This window comes from Ambystoma mexicanum, chromosome 7p, assembly GCF_040938575.1.
Source record: "Ambystoma mexicanum isolate Mex_15411 chromosome 7p, UKY_AmexF1_1, whole genome shotgun sequence".
Lineage (NCBI taxonomy): Eukaryota > Metazoa > Chordata > Amphibia > Caudata > Ambystomatidae > Ambystoma > Ambystoma mexicanum.
In genome coordinates, this window is record NC_090939.1 from 932114041 (window position 1) to 932137179 (window position 23139).

A 23139-nucleotide genomic window follows, 5' to 3' on the forward strand; every position below is an offset into this window, starting at 1 on the left:
CCTTTGTTGTTATATTGTTAAGAGGAGCCCTTTTGCAACCTCTAGGAATACACTGAAGCTGTAATTCCTTTTATTGTACCGATCACTTGTTGAAATTAAATATTGTAAGTACGTGCTTTTCTAAACATCTGGTTTTGAAATTACACGGGGCAGCCTTTTGTTGGTATTATAGACACAATAGCTGCGCCTAAGCTCGTTTATGGTACGGTTCAGGCTCTGCAATGCTCGTAGACGCAGTAACTGCTGTGCAGCTACTACACAGACCCTGCTCTGGTGTAAGTGACTATTTATATATATATATATATATATTTATATTACATACTTGCGCGGGCTAATGCTTGCAGAGTAACTGCTGTACAGCTGCTACACAGACCCTGCTCTGGTGAACGTGACTACATATGTAATAATAACTGTGCAGACTAATGCCCGCAGACGCAGTAACTGCTCTGCAGCAACTACACACACCCTGCTCTGGCGTAAGTGACTATATATATATATATATATATATATATATATATATATATATATATATATATATATATATATGCACACACCTGCACCGGCTAATGCTTGCAGAGTAACTGCTATGCTGCTACTACACAGACCCTGCTCTGGTGTAAGTGTCTACATATATAAGCCTGCAGAGGCAGTAACCACTGTGCAGCTACTACACAGACCCTGCTCTGGTGTAGGTGTCTGTCACAAAGTGTGTAGGGGTGATGGAGTTCTTTCTGTGAATTGTTTGCCGATTCTTGTGGCGTAGTCGTTTTTTATATATTTAAAAAAAAAATCCTTTGAGGACTGTTGCTTTGTACAGTTTGAGTTGTCTTTGGTATTTTATTTAGTCTTGTCTGGTGTATTATCCATTTTGTTTCCATTTTGCAGTTGTTTTTTTTTGGGCTTTTTTTAAGTTCTTCTGTGAACCATTTTTTTGGTGTTGCTTTGAATGTTTTTAGCTGGTGCTAATTGGTCAATGGCCTTGGTGATCCAATTGTTGAGTGTGTCTTCTGTTGTATCTATGTATCTGTGGGATCTCCTTCACCTAGGTTGTCGTGGTGGGTTGATAACATGGCGGCCTCGTCCGCTAGTTTTGTTGCAAAGTTGGGGTTGTAAGAAGATGGTTTGTAGATCAGTAGGAATACTATGTTGGATTGGTCGTTGAGTTCTATCTTTTTTTTGATCAAAGATTTTATTGGTTTTCAAGGTTAAAACAACATTACATTCATCTCTATACATTCCAGGGAGGGTACACGGGAGGAGGTGGGTGGGGGAGGGGAAAGAGAGGGAAGAGGGAGGGGGCAAATGCTAGGGAAAGGTATTGTTGGGGAGGGAGCAAAACAATCAAAAGAAGAAACAATAACCAAGACAAACTCAGCTTCAGGGACCATGGTCCGATAGACCGTCGAATTTGACATAGGATGACTTCATGACACTGGGTGAACTTAACAGAGTCAATATTTTCCTTTCGGTGGGCCTAACACAGTCTCAGCGGTTACAGGGTCATCCTTGGCCTTCAGCTATCCTCCTCCCATCTTCTCCATATTTTCCCCGCCTTTTGCGGGCAACCTCTTGCTTTGTACACCCGGTGCTCCATTACAGCACATATGTCCATACAGCTCGTTGTGCGCTCCGAGCCCCACAGTTGTGCAGTGTTCCTCCTAAGGACTGCAAACGCAGTTGACCACATCAGTTTCTCATAGCGGGATAAGTCAGATTCTCCTGAGACCCCCAGAAGCAATTGTTTCGGGCACCTCTGTATCATCTTTCCCAGAATGCTAGACAGTTTGTCGCAGCATTTCTGCCAGAGCAGCTGAATATTACTACACTCCCACAGGATATGAAAAAAGGTACCTTCCTCTCGCTTGCAGCGTAGGCACTCTGCGTCCGCGGCCCTGCCCCAACGGAAGAGGGCCACTCTCGGGTAGTAGGTGCGATGCAGGATCTTCAACTGGACGAGTCGGAGCCTCGAGGAGATGGTTATTTCACGCGGATACATCAGGGCCTCCATCCAGTCCTCCGGAAGGAGTGGACCCACGTCACGTTCCCACTTTGATTTCAGACTGGATAGTTCCGGTGTCGCGAAGGAAGTTATCGCAGTGTACATGGTGCAGGTGACCTTCCGCTCTACCCGATCCAGGACTTTCAAGCGGGGAGCTTTCCGACAGGTCTTGTGTGATCTGTCGATTGGTCGTCCAAGCATGATTCAGCTGCATGTTGTGGAACCTCTCTGTGTCCGGCAGGGAGAACCTCTCTTGCATTATCTCGAATGTTGCCAGGTTGTCCTCATGTACCACATCCCCAACGCTAGAAATTCCACGCTGGGTCCACTCGGGCCATCTCGGTAGTTTTCGTATTTCGGGAAGGTTGCAATTGTTCCACAACGGTTGAGCCAGTGTTATTTTCCCACACCACCCCAAGTATCGAAGCGCTTCCTTCCAAACTCTCGTTATGTGCAACGCCATATCAGATTTCGGAGGGCGATCCACGTCTCTGTAGAGGTGCTCTATTGACTTATTTGTAGTGTTACAATGGAAGCCCTTGATGTGTGGGAGGCTCCCGTCGCCGTGAAGCATATCGTTTACCACCTCCATCTGGCTGGCCCAGTAATATGATTGCAGCCTGGGCAGCCCGATCCCCCCCTTCCCAGACGGACCTCTGAAGGGTGGCAAGAGCAATTCTTGGGTGGCCTCCTTTCCAAAGCAGTTTCCGGAGGGTGCATTCGATTTTGTGGAAGTCCCGATGGTGGATGTACAATGGCGCGTTTTGCAGGATGTATAGGAATTTAGGGAGGGCAATCATTTTGAACAAAGCTGCCCTACCCATCAGCGTCAGTGGCAAGGAGATCCAGTGGCGAGTGGCATCTGCAAATCTTGCCACCAAGGGGGAGAGGTTTAAGGCTATATATATTCAGTAAGGTGCGTCGTGATGTGTATCCCCAGGTGTTTGAACTGTTCCTTCTCGATCTGGTAGGGGCCGGTCGCCAAACTTACTAATGAGGTGTCCCTTATAGGGAAGAGGATGGATTTGGACCAGTTCACGCGTAATCCACAGAATGCCTCATATTGGCCCAGCAGTTGCATAACTCTGGGGCAAGAAGTGTTTGGGTCCTTCAGGTAGATGAGTAGGTCATCCACATAGAGGGATATTCTGTCCTCCCAGGTCTCGGACCACCGGAAGCCCTCCCAGGTTAGATTGTTTCACAGCAGGATCGCCAGGGGTTCGATCGCAATAGCGAAAATCATGGCCGATAGTGGGCAGCCCTGCCTTGTACCCCTTCCCAGACCGAACAGTTCTGATCGCCAGCCATTGACCCTGGTCCTAGCAACCGGGGATTCATACAGCAGCCGAACCCAACTCATGAAGTTCTCCCGAAGCCCATGCAACGCATTATGGTCCAGACAGCCTCCCATCTCACCGAATCAAAGGCCTTTTCAAAGTCAATTGCCAACAGGGCTAGTGGCCCCTTTATGCTGTTGGCTCTTTCCAAAGCTGAGAATAGTCTGCTGAGGTTCATGCGAGTTGATCTTTGTGGCATGAAGCCGCACTGGTCCGGATGAATCAGGGAGGTAATTACCTCTTGTAGGCGGTCTGCTAAAAGCTTTGCCAGTATTTTAGTCTCAGAGTTGATGAGTGAAATGGGCCTGTACGAGCTACATCTTTCCGGGGGCTTTTCCGGCTTGGGTATCACTACTATCCTTGCTTCTCGGAGATCTGGAGGGAGAATGCCCTTTTCACGTGCATGGAGGTACATTTGTAGTAGCTGGGGGGCTATCACGTTGGTACCCACCCTTCGCCATAGCTCCACCGGGAAGCCATTTGGACCAAGGGTCTTACCGGTCTGGAGACCAGAAATGGCGGCTAGGATCTCATCCTCAGTGATCTCCCGCTCCAACCGTTGCCGCTGCGCCTCATTTAGGGTAGGAGTTTCAATTCGGTCCATGATCGTAGCGTCCATCGGGGTTGTGGATTCACTGTATAACTCTGCGTAATATTCCGCGAAGCCCTGGGTTATTTCCTGGTTCGACACCCTTGTGTTTGATCCATCCGCTTCGAGTCTCCGGATATGGCTGCGTCCCTGCTCCTTCCTTTCCAGCCATGCCAGCATCTTGCCGGCCTTGTCGCCTGTTTCATAGATCCTTGCTCTCATAGCAGTGTGCGCTTGGTGAGCGTTGTCCATCGCTATGCTTAGCAATCTTTTTTGTGCTAGTAGCAACGTCTGATTAGAGGCCGGCGTATTTTCGTTTACGTGCCCCTCCTCTGTCTGTTTGACATGAAGCTCTGCTTCAAGAATCTTGCTCATGTGCTGCCTCTTTTTGGCCGCCGTCCATGATATTAGTTCGCCTCTGAGCACCGTTTTATAGGCTTCCCATAGCATTTCAGGGTTGATTGCCATCTGTGTGTTTAGCTCAAAGTATGTGTTGGTGGTCTCCTGTAGTCTGTCCACCAGCTCAGAATCTCCCAGATAGTAACTGTTCAGGCGCCAACATGGCGGTGGGATCCTCCGGGACGTTATGAGTAACATTTCTAGCGGAGAGTGGTCGGAGATGCCTCTAGGCAGCATGTTTATTTCCTGTGCCCTATACAGGTCAGTTGCGGGAGTGAAGAAGTAATCTAATCTGGAGAGCGAGGCATGGGCCCCCAAGTGGAAAGAGTACGCTCTAGTGTCTGGGTAAAGTTCCCTCCATACATCGCACAGGCTGAGTGCGTTGGCGAACGTGGCAAGCCTAGTGGGGACATTGGGGTTCCTGTTCCGTATGTGCGATCTATCCAGGGTTACATTCATGACTTAATTGAAGTCACCACCTAGTATCATGCAGTTGGAGGTATCATTAGCGATTAGCGGGGTAATGTCAGTGAGCAGTGGTTCTAGAAGGGTCGGTAGTGCATAGCTAGCTATCAGTGCGATGGATTGCCCCCATAAGTCGCCCGTCACATATATGTACCTGCCGCCTGTATCACGGGTCACCGTGTAGAGGTGGAGGTGGAGGTGGAGGGGGAGGCTTTTGTGTACTAAGATCATGACGCCTCTTGAACCCATCGTGAAGCCCGAGTGGAATGTCAGCTTATTATTTGTACACCTAAATAGGGTACATTCTGTACCTGCGAGATGTGTCTCGGATAGGAACACTATATCAGCCCCCCGTCTGTTCAGAAATTGGCGCACCAGGCGGCGCTTGATTGCATTGCCCAGGCCATTGACGTTCCACGACATGAGCCTCAGTGTTCTGAGAGCATCGACATTACTACGATACTCTGCCATGTGAGCATGTGTTGGTAGCTGCCCTGATTGTCACCGGCAGCGTTATGCGCCTGTTGGAAATATGCCCGTGGTGTACTGGCATCCTTTCTGGCCATGTTCCCCTATTAGTTAGACTGGTCCCTAATGAAGCTGTACTTAACAAACCCAAAAACCCCCGCCCCATACTACTCCCAACTAGAAGCATTGGTCGCCCGAACAAAGAATCTATGGTGTCAACTGGACACCTAACATGCACTGAACTTGATCTCAAATAAAAGTGGTCTTCCCCCTAGGTGGGACCCGGGGGGAAGGTAATACTCCTCTAAAGGTGGTCCCCGAGGGAGTCCACACGTGTACTACGCGTGGAATTTGTTGCACTCTCGGGGGGGGGGGCTCTCCTTTTACTGTAGGGCTTGGGGCATACTGCGGCCGCTACAGGTGGGTATGTGCTGCCTATCATTGTGTGTTGAGTTCTATCTTGATTATGAGGGATTCATAGTCTTCCACGTTGGTTGTGATGATTCGAGATGCTCAGGCCTGTTTTTTTGTGTATAATTGCGATTCCACCTCCTCTTCGGTTTTCCCTGTTGGCGTGTATTAATTTATAATTGTCGGGTATTGCTTTGTTCGCGATGGCTTTATAGTTGTCTGATAGCCAGGTTTCAGTAAGGAAGAGCACATCTGTGCCTCCTTCGCTTAGGAGGTCATTGATTTCTGTTGAGTGGTTTGCCATGGATCTAATGTTGAGGAGGCTGCAGTGTAGTTTGCTGGATTTACCTTTTGTGTTGTTGTTAGTATTGTTTGTTCTGACCGGTGTGGTGTTGGTTGGGTTTCCGTTCCAGGTGGGTTTTTCCTGGTTGAGTCTTTTGGGTGGGGTGGTTCTTTGTTGGTCAGTCTCTTTGTCGAGTAGACCGATAAGGTTTATAGTGGGGTTGGTTAGTTTCCGGGTGGTAAATAGGGTAGCTACCCCTCTGTTGTTCCAGCCTTGGTGATAGGGGTGTAGAGCGAGTGTGATGGTTTACAATTAGTTCCTTGTTCTGATTGGGGTATTGTCCATGGTGGAGACCGGGTTGTGATGGTTTATTAGTTGTCATCCGTTTGTGTCCTGGTTGGGTCTGTATTCGTGAAGCTTGTTGGCTGTTGGTTCGTTGTTGCTGTGCTGTTTTTGTTTACCACGTTGTTGTATGTGGACAGGAGCGAGCATTGTAGTCTGTCTTTGCTCTGTTTTTGTATGTTTCCTTGGGCCATCTCAGATGTTTGTCGAGCTTGTTGGGGTTGTGGCATCATGCTGGTCCGTGCATTCCCAAGTGGTTTGGGATTTATTATTTCCATTGTCTTTTCTGACTTCTTTGTCTTTCTTGTGGCGAGGCATGATTCGTGGGTTGTGTTCCTTAGTGGGCGTCTACTTTCGATTGGTGTTTTTCATGGTGTTTTGGGTTTAGTCTTTGCTGTTTGTGGTTTGTTGTTGCTTGTATTTGGTAGGTTGTAGGTAGTTGAGACCTTGGTTGATGGGACTTTGTGGTTCCGTTTGTTTATTGCTTATTTCTTTTTTGGATCCTTTTCTCTAGATTTTTTTTTTATCCTGGAGGTACTTTTCGTTATGGTTGTTAATTATTGGATTTTGCGCAAATATAACATGAATAATGTGTGAAGGAGTGCATGTGAATACTGCCATATATTGGTGCAGTCATGTTGGCAAGAATTCTAATTTCTGTGCTAATTTCCTTCAACCTTAGAGACCCCCAGCTCTTTTGCTGGACTGTAACACTTTTTAATTTTAACCCTGGAGTGAGTGAGACCCTTTTCCCACTGTCTCATATGTTTTGACCTTTGGATTATGTGTTTTCACTGTTTTGGGAGTCTGACAAACTCCACATGCATCTACTTTTTGTATGGTGACACACAGCACCTTCAGTGCAGTGTGGTTTAAAATACCTTTACTTGTGTAAACTACTGTTCCCAAGAATAGTAAAGTGAAATTGACTTTACTTACCTTTTTCTCTTTGTGGGTCCAGCACACACCATATTAAGTGGAGTGCTGGCGAGTTAACTAGTAGCCCCTTATCTTACATTCTCATGTAACATTTGTATGTTGACCTCCCTACTTTTAAATGGCTAGTGGCAGTGGTTTAATTTCTCCTACCATTGTGCAGGCTGAACCCTCCGCTGCAGTACAGCACCCAGGGTGACCGTTTTATAAAAACGGCCCCTGTCTTCTTTCTTTTCCATTTTCTGTTTGTGAGGTCTTTCTTGGGTTTTACTCTGTGCGTTGAACAGATTGGAGCCCTTTGTTTGTCTTGCCTTTGGCGCACTTCAGCCCTGAGGCCCGCCTCCGTTTCCAGTGTGTCTGGAAGGACAGGATGTGAGGGAAGGTCACCAGACTCTCCAGTCCTTTGTCTCTAGGAATGCCTGAATGCAACCAGTCCTGAATGGCTGGCTGTCCTTTTAGGACAGCGAGCCTGATGTCATTGACAGCCTAGGCTGTGCATGAATGGGAGAAACCTGCTTAAAAAGTGAGGGTTTTGGAACTAGAGGCAGAGTCGACCACTGGGAGAAACACCCGACTAAGAAACTGAACGAAGCTTGCTGCATCCTCCTGGACCTTTGAGTTGCCTGGTGAAGCCCTGCTGCTGTACTGAAACTCCCTTTTCAGACAGAGAAGCTTCGGAATGGACGACTTCTCGCCTAGGGTTAGTGGGACCAACTAACCCAGAGACGAACTCCACTGTACCATCTTCCCTGTCTGGCTGTACTTCTTAATTGCTGCAAGAACCAAGTGCCAGGGCTCGAGTAATCCGTAGTCGAGTGAAACGTCTGAAATCCGGCTAGAAGCTCCAGGAGTCTCCTAAGGACCCTCCAGAAGTAGGACGACCAGAGCTAGAGTACCCTCACCAGACCCAAGGAGTGAAGGAAGCCCAGCCGTTACCAGAGATCCGCAACAGTGCTGTTTACTAAGCGCTGAAACAGCAAAGTGCCACTGAACCGAAAAGAGTCCGTAGCTGCCAAGGACCTCCGCAGGAGCCCTACAGATGTCCTCCCTCTTGTCCCCACAACTGAGGCTCAGGAACACGGGGTCTGTAATGCTGTAGCAGGACAGAAGCCAGCTGGACCACTCTTCTTCAAACCAGAGGTGCTGTTTAGACTTAGGGTACTTACCTCTGTCTTGTAGCCTTACTTTTCTCAGTTGGGAATTGCAGTGGCTTACTTTTAGAGTTGATTCCAACTCTGTTTTCACAGCTTGTGACCCTACAAGTGATTTTCTAACAAACTCTCTAACTTTGTGCAAGCCTTTTGATTCTAAGAAGTACCTCCTCTCCAAAGACCGTTTCAAATTGACTTTGGCTGTCCTGGCTCCCTGCAGACTCTTCTAGCCCACTGACTTTGATATGGTTTGTCCCTCATAGGTAGTAACTTGTTTTAGACTGTTACTGCTGGGAAAGGCTTGTCTAGATTTCATTGGAAGATTTAGTTGTCCTCACATATACTGAGAACCTGTTTAACCTTTTTCCTTCCTTAAACCTTTCCTTTCTGCACCCTAGTGTGATACATAAATGCCATTACTGTCCTTGTGATTGAAGTCACTCCAGGGTGTAGCAATTGTGTATGAAGCATATCCAAAGATTATCCACTAACTTGCTCTGATTCTGAAAAGTAATTTTAAAGTATATTTGCATTGTTACATGAATTGCCTTTCTAAAGAACTCTTATTTAAAAAAATATGATGTTAATTAAATAAACAACTATTTATAACTGAAACCTTGGGTGTAAGTGTTACTTGGCTACTTGTATTTACAGATTTCATTTGTACAGCTCACAGTTATCCCTCTTGAGATAGGCCTGGCTGCTCAGTCTCACTGCCTACCTGTGTAGTTCAGACCTATACCAAAAGGTGAGTTTACCTAATACCAAGCAGATAAGTGTTGTGTAGTCTCACACAGTGGGACTACACCAATTCTTACCTAACAAGTCAGCATGGAAATGTATTGATTGTGAGGGTGCTGGGTTCCTGCTTTTGACTGGGATGGAAAAGGATTCTCACCCAGTGGGTGCATGCTATGTTTAGGCCTCTTTCTTCCACTTTGGCCCAACATAGTCTCAGGCTTTATCCATGCCACATTGGGGATTGTGAGGGTGATGGGTGCCTGCTTTTGACTGGGATGGCAAAGGATTCTCACCCAGTGGGTGCATGCTATTTTTAGATCTTTCTTCCACTTTGGCCCAACATAGTCTCAGGCTTTACCCTTACCACGGTGGGGGATCATTCAGCATAAGTGCAACTAAGCAAAAGCAGAATGACAATCTGTATTGGTCCGCATATCATCCTACAAACTCTGATGTTCTGAAGTAATCAGTAAATCATCCCCAAATGATGAAGAACAAACATGTTTCATGGCAATGCTTTTGAAGTAATCAGCAAATCATCCCCAAATCATCAGGGACAAACGTGCAATCCCTTGAAGTGATCAGTAGGTCATCCTAAAAGCATCAGGAACAAAGAGTTTTCTAAAATGGGGATGATGTTAGCATATTTATTAAGTCATCCCCAAATCATCACCCACCATTCTGAGATATTTGCTGATGACTTTAACAGCGTGATGAGTCTGATGATGTGGGAATGACTTCTAGTGTTAGACCAGGGGAGGCAGGGGGCATGCACTCCATGGCATTGAATTCCAAGACTTCACACTAAGGGTTGGAAATGAGCACAACATGAACAATAATTGTTAGGAACCAACAAATGGAGTTGCTGTTCGCAATGCTGGCCTTGGTGGCTCTGGGAGGTGGACGGTCGAAATGCCTTTCTGGGCGTTGTGTTTTCGTTTGGGGGCAGTGCAGGGGTTTCGGGGTGGTGTGGGGGGTGGCAAAAGGTGCGGACAAATTGAGGGTCATGCTCCAGAGCAGGTTTTATTCAAGGGGGGTGGGGGGGAGTAGTCACAATGAAAATGGCAGGTGAAATAGTCACATAGCTGGTAAGTCGTGTCAGTTCCGCCAGGGGGTGGCACAAGGTTAAGGACTAGGGTACGGCAGCAGACACCACGGTTTAGGGCCGTCAAGACTTAGTGCTTGGTGGCAGGGGGCGGATGGAGGAAAAGAGCGGTGGGCACAAGTTAAGTTCGTGGCGACGTGGCACGCACCGAGTCGCAAGGGCACTTGCAAATTGGGTGATTGTTCGTTTCCGAGTTACGAGTTCATTTCGAGTTCTTTGAGGACCGGTTATGTCGTTGGAGCGACAGTCACAGCATTGTAAACATTGGCGAATGCAATGCGGAAATTTCGCAGTTGGGCGCCTGGGGAGTGGTGGAAGGAGCTGGGCCGAATTGCTGTAAATCCTCATTTTACTTGAGGGAACACTTCGTGCTTTGGCGTCCATCGCGAGGATAGCCCGGTTACTGGCAGGCAGTTTAATTACTAAGGGCAGGGGGGCAATAAATAGGCGAACAAGATGGGAGTGGGCTGATGTGCATGCAGAGTACAGGTGTTCCCGGATACAATGAGCGCCTTGGAGGTAAATTCACGGGTCATTGTGGCGAGTGTGCATCTGTGGGCCCAACATCGGGCGTAGCGAAAGGGGTTTAGAGGAAGGGGGGGTAGTACAGAGATGGGGTGGGGGGATTTGGGATAATTATAGGGGTCTGGCCGTGGGATTTGTAGTTTTGTTTCGCTACGTGGCCTGTGGGGGTCGCAGTGCATGGGTAGAAAAGGGTCCAATTATGAAGCACACAGCGTTCATGTTCTAGGTCGCATAACCACAAACAGCCCTGCAAGGTGCATTAACCCACTTAGCATTTTCAGCTCGACTGTGGGGGCGCACATCCCTTTGCTTTCTCTCGCCGCCATAACTAAACGCAATACTAGACCAACCATATGAATTAATTTTGGAGGAAGGTTATCATTCCAAGATGGACAGCCTGGTACGCCCATATTGTGCGCTTTCAAAATGCCGATATAAGGATGGGAAATGGTCAAGTTGCTACAGTAAGGTAACCAGTATGCGAGTTTTTAAATCATGGAGCAATTCAGGACCACAACAGTGTCAGATAGGTTACTATAGGTTATCAATTCTGTGATAGAAACTTGAATTATGCGTCTCTGAAGTCATAGGACGCATGCTTTGGGGCTAGCTTGTTATAATACAGTAATACGGGCTAGGCCCTGTTATGGCATACCAGTTGGGGGGCAAGGGGGAGGGTTAGGGCTAAGCACGGGAAGGAAGGTCAATTCTGGGATGCATGCATACAATGGACAAGTGAAAGGTGGAAGTGGGGGGGTAATGTCTAACGGGAAGGGGGTCTAAGTATTGGGTTCCTGCATGCAAAGGTGGTTTCGGTTCTTGGGCACGTTATTGTCGTTCGGTTTCCCCCCTCACCTACTGAGACTACAAGTCCCAGAATGCAATTTAGCCATTTGCCCTGTTTTAATGCACGTTCTAAGTGAGTTTCAAGTGCGGGGGCGGCCGACTGCCGGAAATGAAGGTGACGAAGGGGAGCGCAGAGAGTGGAGGAGGCACCCCGATAACCGGGGCAGGGGCCTTCCTCCTTTTTTCGCGCTCTTGCCCCTCCCCCCCATTAGGGGAGGAGAGAGGAGGGCGAAAGAGCAGAGGAAAGGGCGCCAAGAGCCCCGGAAAGCCCGCGAAGGGCAACAAAGGAAGAGGGCGGGGCTTGGCGCATAAGTACAGCGGGCGCCCGGCTTGGGAGCACTTGCAGCTCTTCCAGCAGCTGGGCGCCCGCCAAGAGAGGAGGACAGCCAGTAATGGGAGGGAACCCGGTGCAGATGGCGACGCAGGGGGCAAACACCATCTACACGCCACAAATTGGGGGGACACCTTGGTGGGGGGGCACAGGCTCCTTCACAGGTACATGGGCAGGAGCTGGCCACTTCACAGGTACATGGGCAGGAGCTGGCCAGTAATAACACAATATACGGGAGGCCCATGCCGGGGTTTGCACCGGCCAGAGTGGCGATCAATGCATTGGCATGGCATATCCCGCTGGCATACAAAGAGCGGGTATGGAGGAAGGAGTTCATGGATATTATGGAATTGTTGGGGATGGTCCCCGCGGGTCAAGGCTTCAGCGAACCCACTGAGAGGGAAAGGAAGAAGAAGGAGAGGGAGAGGCCAAAGTTAGAGCTCAACATACATACCTGGTTGAGGGCGTTCAGGGTTTATGCCACTATTATGTTAGAAAAATTCCCACAAGATGGCGTGGCATTGATGGCGTACGAGCAGTATATTCACGAGCAATACTTGAAGCATGGGGGGACACATGGAGCAACTACGATAAAGGTTTTAGACTCAAAATGCAGGTATGGCCGGCAATGACATGGGATGAAGTAGACGTGGGGGGTCGCATAGATACGAAAGCGGTCCCAGCCAGGCCGGTAGATGAGAGCGTGACAAGCGAAAGAACAACACAGGGCAGGGGCAGGGGGTCCTACTCAAAAGGGAGGGGGTCCTTTCGTGGGAACTCCTCTTGGACCAGCCGGCCCAGTTACCAAGGGGAGTTGCCAGAATGTTGGTTGTTCGCCGAAGGGAGGTGCACTTATGGTAATGCGTGCAGGTTCAAACACACAAAAACAGCAAGCGCAGGGAGACACAGCCCCACCAGCCGAGAGGGCAAGTCAAGGGGCAGCGCAAAAGGCAAGGAGAAAAGCAAACATGATTGAAACACAACTGCCCACGCCAATACATTTACAGGCCATGATGCCTTTCCTGAATGCATACAGCGAGAAGGGTGATGCAAAACTGTTATGGGAGGGTTTCAGGTGGGGTTTTAAGATTCCCTTCCAGGGGCAGTTAGGACCTAAGGAGGCATGCAATTTGAAATCGGCGCTAGCAATGCCCGAAATATTGGCGCAAAAAGTGGGGAAAGAGGTACAGTTGGGGAGGGTGGCTGGCCCCTTCCGCACTCCTCCACTGGAAAACCTGGTGGTTTCACCATTGGGCTTGGTACCTAAAAAGGATAAGGGGCAGTACAGACTGATACAGCACTTGTCCTTCCCCGAAGGGGAGTCAGTGAACGATGGCATTTCGGGGGAAGAATGCAGGGTGCACTATGCAACATTTGAAGATGCAGTGGACTTGGTAAAGGCAGCGGGTGTGGGGGCCCTCATGGGGAAGGTGGACATTGAATCAGCTTTTCGGTTGCTACCGATTCACAACGACAGCCATCATTTGCTGGGGTTCAAGGTGTTACAGGATTACTTCTACGACAAATGTTTACCGATGGGGTGTGCAATTTCATGTGCGTATTTTGAAAGGTTTAGCAGATTCCTCGAATTTGCAGTAAGGCAAAGAAGCAAGGTTGGGGGGATGGTCCATTACCTTGATGATTTCATGTTTGTTGGGGGCCAAGGGACACACGATTGCAAGAACCTCATGGCGGTATTTCAGGGGTTAATGGAAGAATTTGGTGTACCTCTGGCTGGGGAAAAAACGATGGGTCCGGTAACATCACTGGTGTTTTTGGGGATTGAAATTGATTCTGTAGCAGGGGTGTGCAGGCTTCCGGAAGACAAGGTACTGAAGTTGAAGGAAGTAATTACGGGATTGTTGGGCAAAGAGAAAGCCACTTTGAAAGAACTCCAGTCCTTAGCGGGCAGCTTAAATTTTGCAGGCAAAGTGATCCCCCCAGGTAAAGCATTCGCTAGAAGCATAGAGTTGAAAACAGTGGGCTTGAAGCACGCGGGCCAACACGTGCGCCTAGGGAAAGAGGTTAAGAAAGATCTAGAAATGTGGAATACCTTTCTGGACCATTTTAACGGGGTATTGGTGTGGAAGGAACCCCTGGGGAAGGGAGATGGACCGAACCTGATTACCGATTTGTCAGGGGCCCTAGGTTTTGGGGCCATCCTGGGCTCAAGGTGGTGCGGGCAGGCTTGGCCGGCGGAATGGCGGTCCAGGGGGATCTCCAGGGACATCACGGTACTGGAGTTGTTCCCGATAGTGGTGGCATTCAAGCTCTGGCCAGGGCAGATGCAAGACAAGAAGGTGCTAGTTTGGTCGGACAACCTAGCGGTGGTTCAGATTATCAACCAGGGAACGAGCAAGAATGGTAGGGCACTGGGGCTGCTCAGGGAATTGACTAAGTGCTTGCTGCAACTGAATGCAGAAGTCAGGGTACGTCATATACCCGGGGTTAAGAATGTGGCCGCTGATTCTCTTTCTCGTTTGCAGTGGGGAAGGTTCCGGGAAAACCATCCAGAGGCGAGCGCAAGGATGACACCCTTCCAGTCACAGTGGTGGGGATTGGTTGGGGAGATCTGAGCGCACTGATCGACACGGCTCTCGCACCAGGCACTATGCGGAGATACAAGGCATGCTGGGAACGATTCAGGGCCTTTCAGAGCAATATACTGCCCGAGAGCGAAAAGGGCTGGCCTGTGCGCGCCTTTGTGGGATGGTCCTGGAGCCAAGGACGGTCCAGGGCGTGGGTGGCGTATCACCTGGCGGCGATTGCTCAATTCTACAAATTAAGGGGCATGCCTGATCCCACGAGGGAGCATTACATTGTCATGGCAATGAAAGGTTGGGCCAAACAGGTGTTGGCGAAGCCCGACGAGAGACGGCCCATAGATGTGGGAAAGTTGCACAAATTGATCAGGAGCCTGGGGGTGGTGTGCAGGGACGAGTACGAAAAAAGATTGTTCGCAGCAGCCTTCTCTCTCGCATTTTTTGGGGCGTTAAGGGTAAGCGAGCTGGTGCCTGCCAACAAGAAGGGTAAAGGTTTGAGTTTCTTGAGGAGTTGTGATTTAAGGGTACAGGGGGAGCAGTTATGCATATATCTGAGGAGGTCCAAGACCGATCAGACGGGGAAAGGCAGAATGATCACATTGGGGAGGGTGCAAGACAGTCCGGTCTGCCCAGTAGGATGCGTGAGCAGGTATCTGAGCCACAGGAGCCACACAGGTGACGAGGCCCCTTTTCTGGTGCACAACGACGGAACAGCGCTAAGCCTGTTTCAGTTCAAAAGGGTGTTGGACAGGACACTGGGGGAGGCGGGGTTCTCAAGTGGGGTTTTTGGGACACATTCCTTTAGGATTGGGGCCGCCACAACTGCGGCTGGGATGGGCCTGGGGGCAGAGACAATCAAACAGATTGGGGGCTGGAAGTCAGGTTGTTTTAAGCGGTATGTCAGGCCTGAGAAAATGCAAGACTAACAGTTCCTCCCTCCTGTTTTCCCGCAGTAGCACCAAGGGGGGGAAGGCGGCGGTCCGCCTGGGTGGTGGGCCATTCGTTTGTGTCAAGGGCCAAGGGAAGCTGGTCAGCCAAACAGGAGGTGTTGACCGCCGGGGAGTACCGGGTGCAGTGGCACGGAGTGCCGGGCATGAAATGGGCACAGCTTGCGAGGGCACATACGCAGTCTCCTGAGGAGCCATCGGAGGCCTGATGTATTGGTGGTACACCTCGGCGGCAATGATTTGGCCGAGTTGGGGAGGGGGATCTTGCTCAGGGAAATGATGTCGTCATTGCAGGAACTAGCGGCTGAATTGGGGGACACGGAAATTGTATGGTCTGAAATCATCTCGAGGCGCGAATGGAGGGGCGCTGAGAGTCAGGCAGCCGTGGAAAACTCAAGGAGGAAGTTGAACTGGGCCATGGCTAAATTCTGCAAAGGGAGAGGCCTCCAACACATCAGACATGGTCTGATCAATCTAAAAAACACGGAGTACTACTTGAAGGACGGTGTGCATTTGTCGGAGCAGGGAATGGATCTGTTTTTCTGGAACATCTGCACAAAACTACTGGAGTTATAAGCTAGGAAAGGGGGGAGCCACGGTGGGCGATAACCCACCTTTGGCGTGGCGGGTTGTGGCAACCTAGGATAAGACTAAGACTCCGAATGAGCCATTGCTAAACCGGAAGGGGCTTCGCCCATTCTAGACAGCGCCTCCTGGGAGCCTAAACGGCGGGGGTGTCTGGCGGTAGCAATTGGGGCTCAACTTCCCCCCAACAAACGGCGCTCTCCCAGTCCGCAAAGACCTGCAGGGGCAGGCGGTTTCTCAGACTCGAAGGCCTTGGGGGAGTTATGCCTGCAATCAGTATGGAGGTAAAGGGGGAAGCAGGACGAGGAGCAGTCGCCACACCTATTGGAACGAAAGTTTAATACCTGTTTGCAGTGGTTTTTGTATATGTAAAAAATAAATCTGCGGCCTTGTTATGCCAAACAAAGGAAATGTCTCATGCAGCACCTTACTGGAGGGAAAACGAAAGGGGCTGACAAAATGAGTAATGTTGGAAACAAACGGCATAACTATTGGACAAATGCCCAGGTTATGATAAATGCATGACTTGCGGTGTTTGGGTTAATGCAGAGGAGGGCATATCAGGTCGTTTTTACAATTTTCACAGCTGGCATGAGAAAACGGAATAGGGGGCTCATTGTCTATTGGGACAAACTTAATGGGCAAGTGGGTGGTGTAGGCCTAACCGGGATGGGTGGGCTCCTATCCGAGTTATGAATCAGCCACGATACATTTCAGTAGTTGGGGACCTGCACGCAAGGTGGATTCTCGCTTCCTTAGCATGGATTTGTCATTGTCTTCGCCCCCCCACCCTCCTTACCTACTGAGACTACAAGTACCAGAAGTCAATGTATTCATTTGCCCTGTTCAATGTACAATGCGGTTTTCCATGTATCTACCATGCTTGGTGTAATGGGCTCTTGAGAAAGGCAGAGGGAATGCACACCACTGCCTTTAATCACATAATTAGCATAAAGAGGTGTCTCAATTGGGCACGTGTTTTAAGCGGCAATAAGCTCCCAATGTCCGCGGCAGCATTAAAGGAGGTAACAGTTCAGACAGCCCTCACATGTTGGCTTGTGTTTTGTAAGCCTCGAGCACAAGCAAACAAGTAATGTCACTGCATGCAGATAGTTTTGAATGCCACTTACAGTTCAAACAAACGGACATTTATATTTATTTATCACAATGCAGCACTATCTTAATTTGGGAAATGCAGCACTTCTTTGGTGGGAGAATGTACACCATGCCTGCCGGCTATAAACACTGACTTGCAAAGTGGGACCCTGCTAGTTCCAAGGGAACTCAGTCTGGAAATTGGGGGCGGAAAGTCCCCTCACGCAGTAACATTATAACCCCCCCCAGACTGCGCTGGTCCAGTGAGGCATGTATGCCATTGCGTTCGCGAGGATCAACCATTCAATTTGCATTCGTCTCCAGGCATTATAAGTATACGTGTTGAGGTGAGGTGTTAAGTATGGGTCCACGCAGTGATATATGTATGTTGAAGTCCTTTATTAAGTATCATTCAAGGACAGCAGGTACCCCTTCAAGAGGCAGGCTCCAACTGACCAACCTTAGAATACACAGTGAAACTAAACACTCCAAATAGAACTACATGACATCACAATGTTACTCTTATTGCTGAAACGTATTGTAATGTAAATGTGGCACAATAATAACACAGGGAAGATTCACCTCAACACATCTCCTCCCTTCATTTTGTGGCAGATTTAACCCAGGTAATAATCATTCAACCTGACCGGTTTGTTCCTGACCCTATTTGCATTCAAGCTGGTGTTGTTACTGGAGGCTGTACTCACATTCGGTTCACACATATGTTCTTCCTCTCCATTCCCAAATGAAACTTGCTCCTCTCTGGTTCCCTCACCAGCTTCACTGTCCACCATATTGCACTTAACCAATTTGGCCATCGACCAACATTCTCCACCCTCCATGATGACAACATTCCCCCTGATCACAGCAATTTTCTTGGGTCCAATAAACTTGCTCACAATACATTTGGGAGAAGCCCTGGGATTCTTAACATAAACCCAGTCCCCCACTGACCATTGCATCTCCTTGGTACCCCTTTTTGTGTCAAACCTCTCTTTGTATTCATCTTGAGCCTCTCTAATGAGATCCATGATCCTTTCCCTGTTGACATGTACGCTCCTCGCTAAATCCAACCAACCCGGACACAACTTTGTCCCTGGTTGTCTGCCTTTGAGGGACATGAAAGGTGAAATGCCGGTAACAGTGTGTGGAGTCACGCAATAGTTCCAGACCATCTCCCTGAGAACTGTCTGCCACCTTAAACCTGAAGCCATGGCTAACTGCAATCCTCCCTTTAGGAATCTATTTGCTCTCTCGACAAGACCATTCGCTCTGGGCTGGTACAGTGCTGTTCTGTAGTGCTTGATACCAAACCTCTTGAGAAACTCCACCATCCTATCCGAACAGAATTGTACCCCATTATCTGAAACAAGTTCTGAGGGGAATCCCTCCCTGTAAAAAACTTCCTCAAAAAAATTAATCATTTGTGAAGTGGTTGCTTCTCTAATGGCTTTCCACTCAACCCATTTCGAATGATAATCCACCAGGACAATAAGATATTTAACATCCTCTCCTAGTTCCTGTATGGGCCCCATTAAATCCACTGCCAATTTCTTCCATGGCTCTCTTGGAACACTCAGAGGTCTTAAGGGAGCTTCCTTAATAATCTTACTCTTGTCACTTCTTTCACATTCTTTACAGCTCCTCACACACTTCTCTACCTGACCGTCAATCCCTGGCCACCAAAAGAATTGCCTGATATGCCTTTTAGTACCTCCCATGCCTAGATGGCCTTGGTGAGCTATGTCCACTAATTTGGGCCTGATGTCACATGGAGGTACTATTTTCATTCCTTTTCTGAGTTGAGACCCATCCTCTGACATGCTCAACTCCTCTTTAATATAGTAATAAACATCATATTTCTTTTCAATGAGATCTTTTCTGGGCCAACCTGTTTTGGTCCACAATTTGACTTGCCCCAAGACCTCATCCATCACATCAGCAGACTGCCACTCCTCTTTGCTTATGGCATTGTGTACTAAAGCACAAATGCCCACAGTACCATCTGCACTCACATCCTTGAAACTCTCGTTCTATGCAGGCAGTCTAGAAAGACAATCAGCAATCACATTTTCTCCCCCAGGTATATACACCATTCTAAAGTCATATGCTAGCAAGTCAATCATCCACGAGATATTCTAGGTGAACCTTTAGCCCATTCCGCACTGCCCAGTAGCTGAACTAACGGCTTGTGATCAGTCTTTACAACAAACGACTGACCCCATAGAAAAAATTTAAAATGAGCAACAGCCCATGATACAGCTAGGGCCTCTCTCTCCACCACAGAATAATTGCTCTCCGCCCCCCTCAGAGGTCGGGAGGCAAAAGCTATGACATGTTCAATGTTGCCATCATATTGAAAAAGAGCGGCACCCAGACCTAACGTGCTTGCATCTACAGCCAGCACAGTTCGTCTGCCAGACACAAACCCTCCTAATGAAGGTGCCTTCACAATGCTATCTTTAATCTTACTAAATGCATTTTGACATTCTTCCGACCACACATATTTGGTGCCCTTTTTCAATAGATCTCTCAAAGGAGACGACATTGCAGAGAAACCATCAACAAACTTGTGGTAGTACTCCGCCAATCCCATCAACGAGCGTAGTTGCTCCTTGTCAAGAGGTTGGGGAGCACTCACAATGCTATCCACTAAAGACTTCCTGGGAGCAATACCATTGCAGGAGATTTTATGCCCCAAGTAATCCACTTCCGTAACAGCAATTTTGCATTTCTCCCTCTGTACAGTCAGACCCGCTTCTCTGAGTCTGACTAACACTGACCTAAGTATCTTATCATGTTCAGGACCATCATTTGCAAATATCAGAATGTCATCTTGAAATACTGTTACTTTCTCAAGGCCTTTCAATACCGTTTCCATCACTCTCTGAAATACGGATGCCGCAGAGGCTAAACCAAAGGGCATCCGGTTATACTGGAAAACACCCTCAGGAGTGATGAATGCAGTCAAGTGTTGACATTCTTTAGACAACGGAACCTGATGATAGGCAGCAGAGAGATCTATTATGGAAAATAACTTGGGTTCTCCTAGAGTGGACAAAACTTCTGAGATATTCGGTAATGGGTGTCTCTCGACCACTATGTTCTGATTGAGGCTACGTAGGTCGACACACAATCTCATCTTACCATTGGCCTTAGTAACCAAAACAACTGGAGACAACCATTCCGTAGCTACAACAGGTTCAATCACCCCTTTGTCAACCAAGCTATTTAGCTCCTCTTTAAGTTGTGCTCTCATCTTCAGTGGTACCTGTCGTACCTTGTGTACCACTGGTTGGGCATTGTTCTTAAGTCTGATGTGATGTTCAAACTCTTTAAGCCTTCCCAGACTCTCAGAAAACACCTGTGGAAATTCCTTGGTCCAAGAGTCCCCCAACTCAGCAATGGTGACAGGATCCGGTGCATTGGCTTGTACCCTTAAACCCAGCTTCCTCTGCTCCTACCAGCCTAGCAGAGAGGTCCCTTTTTCCGCCACAAGGATCGTGGCTTGGCATATTCTTTCCTTGCATATAATTTCTGCCAGAAATTCACCCAGTATATTTATATCGGAGTCTGCATATCCACACACCCTGACATTGGTAGGCCGTATAATAGTACTGCTCTTCCCCAGAATGTTTGTCAATGTGTCTTGGGATATAATGGTCCAAGGGGAACAAGTATCAACTTTCATTTTGAGCTCAATTCCATCCACTTGAAACTTGTCCACGGGACCTTTGGTCATCCCAGACATCTCTGAAATCTTGAATATGTGTCTTGGGGTGAATTCTTGAGTGCCGGACACTTCTTGGATGTTGTATCCCTTTCCGATGCCGTCTTCATTATTGTCCACTGGCCTGAACTCGATACTATTGACAGCGTTACCCTTGCAAACATTGGCAAAATGCCCTTTATTCTTGCACTTGAAACATTCCGCATATTTTGCAGGGCAGGAGGGATAGTTCATACCATGTCTTGAACTGCCGCAACGAGAACATACATTTCTTGCATTTCCTCCTCCTCTCTTGACTGTGGAAAAGCCAACTTTCTTCTTTTGATTAACGACACAAACCGAAGACGATGGAGGATTGGATTTGTCAATCCTAAGTTCTTTGACATACTCTGAAGTCTGCTCGATGCTTCTTGCTAATTCTACTGCCTCATCCAAATTCATATCCTTTGCAAGAAGTTTCTCCTGGACTCCCACGTTATTGGTGCATCTAACCAGCTGGTCTCTGATTAGGGAATCAGTCAAATGTTCAAACTCGCAAGTGTAACTCAGGGATCTGAGGCAAGCAATGTAGGACTCCACAGACTCCGACTTCTCTTGGGCCCGCTGGAAAAATTTGTGTCTCTCAAAACTGACATTCTTCTTCGGTTCAAAGTGGTCCCGAAGTTGGTTAAGGGCAAACATATATTCATCCATGTCACCTGCCTCAGGGGCATGGTGTCTGGAAAGTCCATCAAAGATTCTGCGTCCTTCTATACCAAGGTTGTGTAGGTGTAAGGCCCTCTTGCGCGCAGGGGGAAATCTCTCCCCGCCCATCGCCACCAGGTAGTTCTCAAACATGTCCCTCCACCTGTCCCATGTAATCGGAGCCCGGCCTGGTTCACTCAGAAAGGGCAGGGGAGGTGGAATGGAGGCGGCCATGGTTACAGGACGATATTCAAATGTAGATCTCTTATTATTTTTTTTTTTTTTATTTTTTTTTTTTGTTGCTGGTGCATACACAGCACACAATTGGTCCAACGAAGCTGTTGCATGAAGAGGGTAAATGTAAAAACAAAAACAACTCCTCTTTTTTTTTTCTTAAAAAGAAAAGAAAAAAAAAATCCTTCTTCCTTTTCCTTTTTTTTTTTTTTTTTTTAATAAATAAATTGCAAGAATTGCAGTCCACTATTAGCACTCTGCTAGGATCTCTGCAACCAAGTGATTCCGCGTTCTATTCTCTGTTGCCGGGCTTGTGAAAGACGTTGCTAGGAGACATGATGTCACAATGGGAGGACCGGGGCTTCTGGAGGCCAGCACGTCATGAGGTGGGCGTGGCTACCCAAGACACTTGAGCCGCGAGCGCTCGCTCCCGGGTCCGCGCTGCGGCTCGAGCTTCGGGCAGCGCTGGATCTGCGCAACGCCCCTCCTGAACTTGGGGCTCGCGCGGGACTCCGAAAGCAGCAGCCGCTGCACCAACGCTCAAATTAAAGCCGGGCTGCGGCTCGCGCTGGATACGCGCAACGCCCCTCCTTGCCTCGGGGCTCACGCAAGACTCCCCAAGCAGCGGTCGCTGCACCGACGCTCATAAGAAGCGTTTCCCACTTGCCTGAATGCCGGGCTTCAACTCCACCTCCTGCCCGCCTCTCGCCTGCTGTCCCTCTTGGAGGAGGAGATCCTGAGCTGTCGGTGTGGAAAGGACCGGAGACCAGAGGACATCAGGTGGCCCCAGTCAACATGAAGTGCCAATCCTCGTCGCCAGTGTTAAGTATGGGTCCACGCAGTGATATATGTATGTTGAAGTCCTTTATTAAGTGTCATTCAAGGACAGCAGGTACCCCTTCAAGAGGCAGGCTCCAACTGACCAACCTTAGAATACACAGTTAAACTAAGCACTCCAAATAGAACTACATGACATCACAATGTTACTCTTATTGCTGAAACGTATTGTAATGTAAATGTGGCACAATAATAACACAGGGAAGATTCACCTCAACATGAGGGCGGTTAGGTGAACCATCGCGAGGGTTCAGTCATTTTTAGCAAGCCAGACAGTTGGTGGGGCCAGAAGAAAACCTGCAGGGCATAATGGGCAACACAGTCCAATCTTGGATATGGCGGGAACACAGGGTAGAGGTTTGAGTTTTGAGCCCAACATTACACTACACGCCTAAATACAGCTAAATACCAATTGGCGACCCACAATACCCACATGCCCCTCAAATCGCACCCCCTTGGAACCCTCGCAAAACTCACCCTTACCCCTTATAAATGGGGCTGACCCAGTTTTAGAGCAATGTGGCAAGGCGAGTGCCCAAGGATAATCAATTCTTTT

The 23139-nt window shown here is 48.4% G+C and overlaps 2 protein-coding genes across 6 annotated transcripts in view; one reads left to right on the forward strand and one right to left on the reverse strand.

Moving 5' to 3' along the window:
- Positions 1 to 23139, reverse strand: part of TRMT10C (tRNA methyltransferase 10C, mitochondrial RNase P subunit) — a 150079-nt gene that overhangs the window by 54166 nt on the left and 72774 nt on the right. The window lies entirely within an intron of this gene.
- LOC138526462 (thioredoxin-like protein 4B) overlaps positions 1 to 23139 on the forward strand; it is a 71224-nt gene that overhangs the window by 197 nt on the left and 47888 nt on the right. The window contains exon 1 of one of the 4 annotated variants that reach the window (XM_069637246.1): positions 17 to 104. The exons of 2 other annotated variants lie outside the window; for them this stretch is intronic. The gene's annotated coding sequence lies outside the window, so the exon portion shown is untranslated. Of the gene's footprint in view, positions 1 to 16; positions 105 to 23139 lie in introns of those variants that run through there. One more of the 4 variants, XM_069637249.1, reaches the window with a different exon arrangement.